We start from the raw sequence: 9,865 nt of genomic DNA, 5'->3' as shown, positions 1-9,865 counted from the left end.
CATTTGCACAGTTTTGAAAGAATCCTTCCAGGCAGTAAGGTGGTTTAAATATGCTTGACCTAGGGAATGACACTATTAGGAAGTGTGGCCTTGTTGAAGTAGGTGTGGCCTTGTTGGGGGAAGTGCATCACTTTGTGGGTGAGCTTGAAGACCATTTTCCTAGCTGCCCATGAGACAGTCAGCTCCTGACTTCCTTTGGATGAAGATGTAGACCTCTCAGCTCCTCCAGTACCGTGTAGGCCTGGACCTTGCCATGCTTCCCACCATGATGAAAATGGACTGAACCACAGAACCTGAGGATCAGCCCCAATTAAATGTTGCCCTTTTTAAGAGTTGCCTTGGTCATAGTGTCTCTTCATTGCAATGGAAACCCTAACTAAGACAGTTAGGTACAAGGAAAGGACCTCATGCCATGTATGAGAGGCTGGGGGAGCCCACATGACAGAGTTTGAGGCATGCTGAAAGTCTCTACCTACACAATTCCAGGGGCACTACTCAGTGTGTTTTTAGAAATTTACAAGGGCACATGCTGGGACCATGTGTCCTTGGCAGTACTCATTAGGAATCTGGGTTCTATTCCTGGTTGTGTTTTCTAACTAGCTGTATAACCTTGGACCAAATTCCTCTCATTTCTCAGTTTCCTCAAGTGTAAAGAAGCAAGGCTGGATATTTCCCAGATACACATTCCCTCTAGACTCATCTATGAGTCTACAAGTCTAGGGTGAGATGAAGGACTTGTGGTTAAAACTAGTTACTTCAACTGAACTAGCAATGAGACTTTAAATCTTCCAACTATTTTTTTTTATTTCCATACTTTTTTTCCCCACGAGATGGTCAATTGTATTCAATGCATGGAACATTCATTAAAAGGGCTGTCTAGTTCAAGTGATTAATTCTTCATAAGCAGAAGCTGAGGCCTAGAAAGAGTAAACAACTTGCTCAAAGATACACAAGTCAACTGAGAACACAGACTAGGGTCAAGACCAAAATGTTCTTTCCTTGACAGGCATGAGACACACCTTTAATGCCAGCATTTGGGAAACAGAGACAAGTGAATCTTTGGAATTCAAAGACAGCCTGTTGTACATAGCAAGTTCCAGGTCAGCTAAAGCAGTATAACAAGACCCTGTATCCAAAAATTAAAAGGTGTTCCACGTCTTATGGGGTTGGGGATTTAGCTCAGTGGTAGAGCTGGCCCTGGGTTCGGTCCCCGGCTCCAAAAAAAAGAACCAAAAAAAAAAAAAAAAAAAGGTGTTCCTTACCCACAACCAAGTAGTTACCAATTGGCGATGTCCCCTCTGAGACACTGTAGTCCTAGAGGCCTAAAGTTTCAAGCCTATGAACAAAGGCAGTGGGAGGAAGGGTCAACATCCCTCTGTGGAGTGTGATGTTGTCAAAGATTCTTTCCCTGACTGAAGTTGTGGTTTTCCCTGGAGTTACCTGTATTTTGATGCTAATTCCACTGTCCCAAGGACTGCTGCCTAGTCACATGCTCAGGACTCAGGTGACTTCACAAGAACCTTCTCCCCATTTAAATTGTAAAATACAGGTGAGGGCAGGAACAGGATAGAAGGAGGCCTGTCATTGGATGAGAAGGAAGGATGGGTGGGAGAAAAGTTTGAAGGAAGAGACAGAAATGGAAAGGAGGAAGAGAGGAGGGAGAGGGTGAGAAGCCATGGCAGGTGACGTTAAGATTCGGCTCTGTGTATTTACAGGTTGTTATTAATGTTCTTAAGGGATGGATGGTACTGGGCTTTGTATGTTTAGGTGGACAATTATATCTTACCAATTGGATCTAACGTTATTGTGTTGTGTGTTCTTTCATGTGTAGATTTAAGTGTAATGGAGTGTGGGGCGGCTGATTTGGGCCACCACAGAGTTGGGAAACCTACCTTGGGAACTAGATAGGTAGAGAGATTGCTGCTAGCCTCAGAGAGAGGCCTTTGGCAGGGTGATAGGGGATGGAGCAGAGCGGGTGAGAAGCTTTGCTGATTGAGAATTAAGATATCCAGCAGACATCTTGGGATACTGTGGTGTGACCTAGCATGGTAAAAGACAACCATGCCTTTTTTATTTTTTATATTTTTACAACAGACTGAGGCCATCCTGTTTCCCAATGGCTGGCTACCAAATCATTGCATGCAGTTGACAAGCCTGGGAATAAAGGACTGGTCCTTTTTCTTTTTCTTTCTTCTTTTTTTTTTTAATATGACAGCCTAAGTATTTTTCCACATAAGCAGGTTAAACTCCTGGATATATTCAAGTACTTTAAACATAGCTAGGATATGCAGAGCACCACCCAGTCCCCAAGGCACCCAAATGAACAAATCACAAATAACTCTATTTCCCTTGCCTCTTTCTGCCTTTCTCTTATACCAGTTTAAAAAACAAACAAACAAACAAACAAAAACATCAAATCATGTCCCTCTCTCTGTTTTTGGGCCACACCCTTTTCACCTGTCTACTATATTAGTCATCTCTCTCCTTCCAGCCACTCTATAGCTCCTTGACTTTGACCCTCTCCTGCCCAGGGCACCTCACACATATCAGATACAGCCTAGACTCTTCATAGGTGCTCACACTCCACAAGAACTCATTGCTGTTATTCACAGTTGGACAAACTCATTGCACTCCCTCAGGCCCACATACCCTAGCTAGGGTTGTTTTCTGTCGTGGGAATACTTCTCCATTCTTGAATCCATCTACCCAGCACATCCTTTATGACTTCTACTTGGCTGGTTGTAACAAATCCCCAGTCGAGTTGGTTTGAAAGCAAACCTTTATTTTCCTGAGGTTCAGGAGGCTACAGGTCCATGAGCTCCACCTGGGCGAAATTGGTTCCTCATGATCATTCTGTACCAGCTTGTAGCAGCTGCCTCCTCTTTACCCTTCCATGGTGTTTCTTCTCTAGGACTACGTCTTTGGGGCTTCGTCCTTTTTATTTTAGTAGGATTACGGGTCACACCAAACTCTCATTTCACTTTTAACTATCTAAAACCTCTATTGCAAAATATAGTTGCGGTGTGAATCAAGGCAGGTGATGGTGGCGGGGACTCTAAGCCATCACTCTCGTAGCCCTTCACTCTCAGTGTTAAGGCTCTGTATTGTACACACGTTTTCCTCCACTGGTTTCTGAAGGCCTTGAGCTACCTCTGACCCCAGAGTTCACTAAGTGATACTTTTGTGAGACCCCGAAGTTGGAATGTATGATGGGCCCCAGTTAAGAAAATTATTTTAAAAGTTAAGTATGGAATGAAATAATAGGGAAAAATTTAGTGTGAAATAGGGGGACCCATGCAAATAAGAGGCCCTGAACTTTTGGTTTCACATCCTCATGGTTCTGCCTCTTGGCTTCATGCTCATGAAAGAGTAACACTCCCTAACACCAGCAGCCTGTTGTTTCTGTTTTCCCTCCCTCTCCAAGTGATTTAACCAGTACAGTCAGCTTGCCTGAAGAGAAGAATAAAAGAAAACATTATGGACCGATACTAGGCCTGTGTCCTGTTAATCAACAATCATTCTGTAGGGTTACAGGCATCTGGATCACCTGGGATCTCTTGTGCCTAGTGGACAACCAGAAAACCACAACAAAGAATCGATCACTGTGAGAATTAATGACCATTTCAGTGCCCACTTGGCTATGACTAAAATCCAGATTCTTAGAAACTAGAGATGAGCTTTATGTCGTGACCACTAGCAAGCTGGAGTTGGGGTGGCAGCCTTCTACTTACCTCCCCGCTGTTCAGCTCTTCATCTGTCCCTCGGGCTCTCTGGCTTCATCCAGCAGCAGTGGGACCCAGCATTTCACAGTGACAAGCTCCAAAAAGGTGGAACACAGTAAGCAGCTCGGATGTCTACACAGTGGATCTGAATCCAATTCCTCCACCGAGAGCAGGTGAGATGGCTTTGGGTCAACAGTTCCGATATCTGTGCTTCTGGGCTAATGCTCCCTACCTGCAAGGTTTCATCTGTCTTCAAAATGTCACCAGGTGACCTGGGGATATACCAACATTTGTTTCCTAGCATTCTCTACAGCAATCTGAATTCAGTGAAGAAGGGGCTTTACCCTGTTAACTTCCTGGTAGTCAGGCTAGGGCCTTGGGATTGCTACTCTACAGTTTGTGTGGAGAAGGAACAAAGAGCTTCCTAGAAGTGGAAGGCACGGTGTCTGGCATCTGAGGTGGTTCAGTGAGCACCAGTGCACTAGTAGTAGATCTTTGCGAAAAGAGCACAGAAGGCAAAGGGAAGGCAAAGGTTGGGAGAATAAAAGCAGGTGATGGCTGGACTCTAAGAAGGAAAGCAAGCCAACATTTCCTGCTGTCCTAAATGTTTTATGTAAAGAATAATGAAATATCTTTAAGAGAAGAGAGAAAAATATACACAGAGACAAATACAGACAGAGATAGAGACTAAGACAGGGAGACAGACAGACTGGAAGAGAGAGAGATGGGTTGGGGGGAGACAGAGAAAGAGACAGACAGAGGGTTAGACAGACAGGGGGAGACATAGAAGGAGAGGGAGAGAGATAGAGGTAGAAGGGGAGAAGGGGAGAGGGAGAGAGAGAGAAACACCTCTTGGCAAGAAGAGAGTAAAACACAGGAAAGTCCCAGACACTTGAGATGACTTCCCAATGACAAAGGCAGGATATTTATCTACTACTTGATACTCCCTTCTTCTCCTCCAGGGAATGGGGAGCTGCTGGGCTCTGAGGGCCCCTGGTCAGCTGTTTAAGAGTGATGCTGTCACCAAACACTGTCACTGAACAACCTCAAATCATGTCAGGCTTCAGTCCCCTCCAGCTTAAAGCTGAAGAGCCAGTCCTCCAGTGTAGCTTGAACTGTTCACCCCAATCAATTAAGAGCACTCCCATCACAAACCCCAAATAAGTTTGCTTTGCCTGACCTGGGCAATCTAGTTAAAGAAACATCGCTCCTCTTGAAAGGATCTATCATGTTTTAATGGCTCACACCGGGGCAGAGGAATTCAGAGTTGGGCTATATCACAGCCTTGGAAGGCCAGACGAACCCAGCACTCAGAGTCCAACCCATGTGACTGAGAAGAAAACCAAGGTTCACAGGGATTTATGTCAGGATCCTGACTTTGTCATTATACTGTTTAGAAGAATCCCTAACGCAGGTCTGGTTTCCTACATACACAGTGCACTGTGACAGTGTTGTCGGTTGACTGCTGGGGTTCAGCAGGAGCTTGGCCAGCTTCAATTTCTCTTCATATCTGCTGTGTGACTAGTGACTTCATCCTCCTGAACCTCAATTATCTTTTTGTGGGTGAGATTCTACCTTTCAGGTGAAACAGTGATGACATTTACATCTTCGAGTGTCCCTAAGATAAAGTAAGACGGTACTGACTTAAAGTTGCCACTTTTAATACTTAATAATCCTTCCCTCCTTCCTTTCCTCCCTCCTTCCTTCCTTCCCCACTCCTTTTGTTCCTAAATACTGAATGGGGACTCTGGCTATGAAAAGAAGCAAGCATGACAAAAGAATCTTGCCCAGAGAAAGCTAATCTCCAAACAGGCTTCAAGAATTTTGGGGTCTAGGAAACAAGGAGGTGGGAACAGAGGACTTCTCCGGTTGCACCCGATCCAGTCATTTCTCTGCAGTCATGGTCTTGCTAGTACAGATTAAGCACCCGTCTCGATCAGGTTCTCAGCAACCCTGCCTGATACACAGATGTACTGTTCTGTCCCCAAGGGACCTGTAGAAATCTGCTGAAAAGGCAAGGGGGAAAACACCCACAGCAAGCATGAAATATATGTAAATAATTAAAGCATTCAGAACTCAGATAGAAAAGGGGACTGTGGCCACATCAGGGGCCAGCAACGAGAGAATCAGAGGGGGAAACCCTGTGCTCTGTGTAGTTCTTGATTAAAACAAACAAAAAATGTTAAAAGTAAGTAAAATTTTGGTTAGGGCAAACCAATTCTGGGGATTGAGTTCTTCAAAGACTCTCTTGTGTAGGAGCTGTCGATTTACTGTAGGTTTTGGAATCAGCGAGTTTGTTAGGGAAAGGTATAGTATGAAATTGGAGTGTGTGTGTGGTGGGGAGGGCACAAGGGAGAATTAAGGGGTGGAAAAGGAAGGAGGGAATAGAGAGGAAGAAATCTGTGGGAAGAATTGAAGGAAACTGCCTCCAGTTGACACTTGTAAGTCCCAGGCAGGGTTCCTTCACTGAGAATACTTCTTGAAAAAGAAAAGAGGAAAGGGGAGAAGAAAGGAAGACAGCAGCATGCAGACAGGAGGAAGGAGAGGAGAGATGGAGCTGGGAACGAAGACAAGGGAAGGGAGATGAGAGAGGGATAGTAGATACCTAAAGGATGGGATGCCTGCCAAGTGGGACAGAATGGCATGCAGTATCAGAACCTACAGGCAGCTGTGTCTGACTGCAATGTTGCCCCTTCCAGGTCGCCTCACCACCAGCTGGGCATCATGCGAGCAGAAACTCAAAGAGTCAAGGGTCTTTCCAGGTGCTCAGTGAGTCCCAAGTGTCTGTGGGGTTATCTGCACTAAACTAACTTCTGTTACTATTGACCATGTTACCTCGGACAAATCACACGGTGCCTCTGTGCCCCGAGTAGCTTTTTCTGCCAAATGGGCCCCTCATATCTTCACCAAATAAAGGAGACAGGGTTATCTAGACCTCTGAGCTGCTGCTGAGATGTAAAATTTTGGATTCTACTCACATCATATAATTTTCTATCTAGAATGCTCTCTAGGAAAGCAGGTTTCCTAAGCCTGAGAGAAAAATAAGTCTCAGTGGTAGAATTCCTGCTGGACTCCTTTGTCAATGTTTAACAAGAATTTTTAACAGGTCATGAGACTCTCCCACTAAAGAGATTGTGAGGGTGCAGGGAGCGTGGGGCTTCTCTTAGAGATAGGTGCGGTCATAGACCAGCTTCTGGGATTTGAAAATAATGTGTGCCACTTGTCCCTAACTGAAAAGAAAATGCGAGTTCTTCCTTTCTTGGTTTGTGGAGGATAGAATATAGATTCATTGGCAGGAGTGCCTTCAGCAAGCCTGGTGGTGGGGTGCACATTCTTTAATCCCAGCACCCAGGAGACAGAGGCAGGTGGATGTCCGAGAGTTCAAGGTCAGCCTGGTCTACAGAGTGACTTCCAGGACAGCCAAGACTACACAGAGAAACCCTTTCTTAAAACAAACAAACAAAACCCCCAAACCAAACAAACAAAAGGCATGCAAAGTCACAGAAAAGTACAGAGCTCTGGATAATTGTGGAGCTGTCATTTCAGCTATGACACCTGAGGAGAGGAGGAACAAACTCCTAACTTGTTCACGTCCTGTCTCCTAAAAAAACACACCTAAGGAAAAACTAATTCACACATCTCTCTAGTTTGGGAAACACATGATACGGAATTTTTAATGCTAACATTCTCCATGTTTCCACTGTGCTGCCACAGGCCCGCATGTGGATTCAAGTGGGGCCACAGAAACTGGTGAGGTGAAGAGGGTGAGGATTGGCTGGATAGATAATCCAGAATGTGTTCAGATTGAATGGGAAGAGGACAGGTAATCGTTCCAACATAAACAAAAACTTTAAAATGTCACCAAATTTCCTTTGTTCCCTCCCCCTGGACTTGGGTCCAGAAGTGCTGAATTGAAGAAAAAAATAACATCCAGTCATTTCAAACTGAGTTCCTCTATGCATCTGGGATAGTACTGAAGCCCAGAGGGATGAGGAAAGACAGGCAGATGGAATGAACCACACCCAGAGTTCCCAATCTTGTCACCGCCATATTAGCCATCTTGATCTAGTTTACAGTTTGAGTTGAAGAATGCAAAGAACTCTGCTGCTCTAGTTGATTAATCCCCATCTTCTGACTAACAGACAAAGTCACATACCAGGGGTAGCAAGTTCCCCCGGCCTTCTTTCACCTCATCAGACTTACTGATCTGGCAAACCCAGTTTCTGCTTGGGACCCACATGAGAGGTACTCCTGGAATCACAGGAGATTTTGTCCTCTAGACAAAGCCTGCCCTTTGCTCATGGCTCTAGGGAACTCTCCTATTTAGCCAGAGGAGTCTTGGGCTACAGTATCCCATGGTCGAGATGATGGGATAAACTCCTAATCATGACCCAACAGCCTTTTCTGCTAACTTTAAACAATCATCTCCTTAAGCATCAACAAGCTGGGTCTGGCAGGTGTCTGGTGACAGGGATTCTAGGACACTGGATTTGGCTATTTTCTCAGGATTAAGGTGATTATGGAAATAAACCAGCTCTTCCCAGTGTTCACAGGGCATTTGCATGCATACCCTCTCTTAAAGGCTCGCACAGTATTAGAGTGAAAATGGGACAGAAACTAATGTGCTTTTCTGGTATATTAACATGAGGCTGCAGGCACCTCAGGAACACAGTGGATGGGGACCGCCCCAAGGGAAGGGAATTTTACTAGTTTGCTGCCCTAGGACTCCCTGTTATTTACAATACTTTACTTGGAATGGTGCCCAATAATTCCTTGCTTGATGTGTGAGTGACTAAGAAATGGTATCTACCGACTTTTCTAACCTTGCCTGTCTCAGCCTGGTATTGATTACTGTCAAGAAAATATCTCACACTGGGTACTTTCTAAAGAACGGAAGTTTATTTGTCTCACTGTGGTGGTGAGTGTGGTGGTGGTGGCTGAGAAGCTCGGGGTGAGGGCGTGTGGCGAGGGTCCCGTGCTGCATTTTAACATGATGAAGAACATTATCACACTGTGAGACAGGTGGAGCTTGCCAGCTCAGGGCTGCACTCCTCTCTTACAAAGCCATGAATACCATTAACATAAAGCTGAGGGTGTTTACACATACTAACCCTTGCAGGATCCATTGAAACCACAGCACCATCTTTTTACAGTCTGTAATACACTCCCCGGCCTGCATTCTGGTCATCTTGGAAGGAGCACAATTGTGCACTTTGGCCTAACCTGGGGAAGCCTGTACGGTCTCTTCCTGCAGCCAGGAGTGTGTTCTCCTCCCCGGGCCTTCTACTGGCCCTTTACATCTCAATCTTGACATGCCAGGCTACAGCCTGTTCTGTAGACATGAAAGATTAGCCTAAGGAAAAACGTGGTGGTCAAAATAATTCATCTGTGCAGAGTTTATCAAGCTAGAACTCTGGGGCTGCCAGTTGGTCCAGAAAAAGCAGACTGGTTTGTTTGTTTTCTACATAGGGTCTTCCAGTCAGAATCACCAGGTTGGCCTGAAACCTGTGTCCTGATTGGCCTGAAATTCACAGGGATCCACCAGCCGCTGACTTTTGAGTGCCCAGATTAAAGGTAGACACCATGGTGCTCGACCCAGGCATAACTATTTAAGTGTTCATAATGACTCTATAAGGGCTAACTATGGTCCTGGTGAGGGAATCTTTGTTTAGACCCCAGCCAACAATCTAGTGTGTGTACACACACAGTCCTTTGGTTTGACTGTTTCCCTGAGTTCTTCCACAGCAGGGGCTCTGTTGCCAGAAGTGTCTCATCCCTCAGTCTCACAGGAGTCAACAAATGTTTATTGAATAACAAAGTGAGTGATGACTAAGGCCTAGAGAGAAGTAGCTTCTTGGTCACATAGCCAGTCAGTGGTAAGTCTGGCTTGAGCCCCGGACCTCATGGAATCTCACTCAGCCCCAGTGGTAGGTCTCATCCCAAGCTTTCTAGAAGCCAAGCCCTCAGAAACACCTTGTCGGTGGTGAAGACAAGCCAGACAGATTTCATTAATTCTGATCACTCTCATGTTTCTTTTTTGCCAGGTCACTGAGGGTTTCTGGCACACAGAAAGATTTGGGGAGATTTTTTTTTGTACCCTCGATTCATAATTCTGCTTACTCACCACTTGCTCTTCCTCAGAT

This window comes from Rattus norvegicus, chromosome 5 (genome assembly GCF_036323735.1).
Source record: "Rattus norvegicus strain BN/NHsdMcwi chromosome 5, GRCr8, whole genome shotgun sequence".
Lineage (NCBI taxonomy): Eukaryota > Metazoa > Chordata > Mammalia > Rodentia > Muridae > Rattus > Rattus norvegicus.
The sequence above is the reverse complement of the archived record's forward strand: the minus strand, read 5'-3'. Positions refer to the sequence as shown.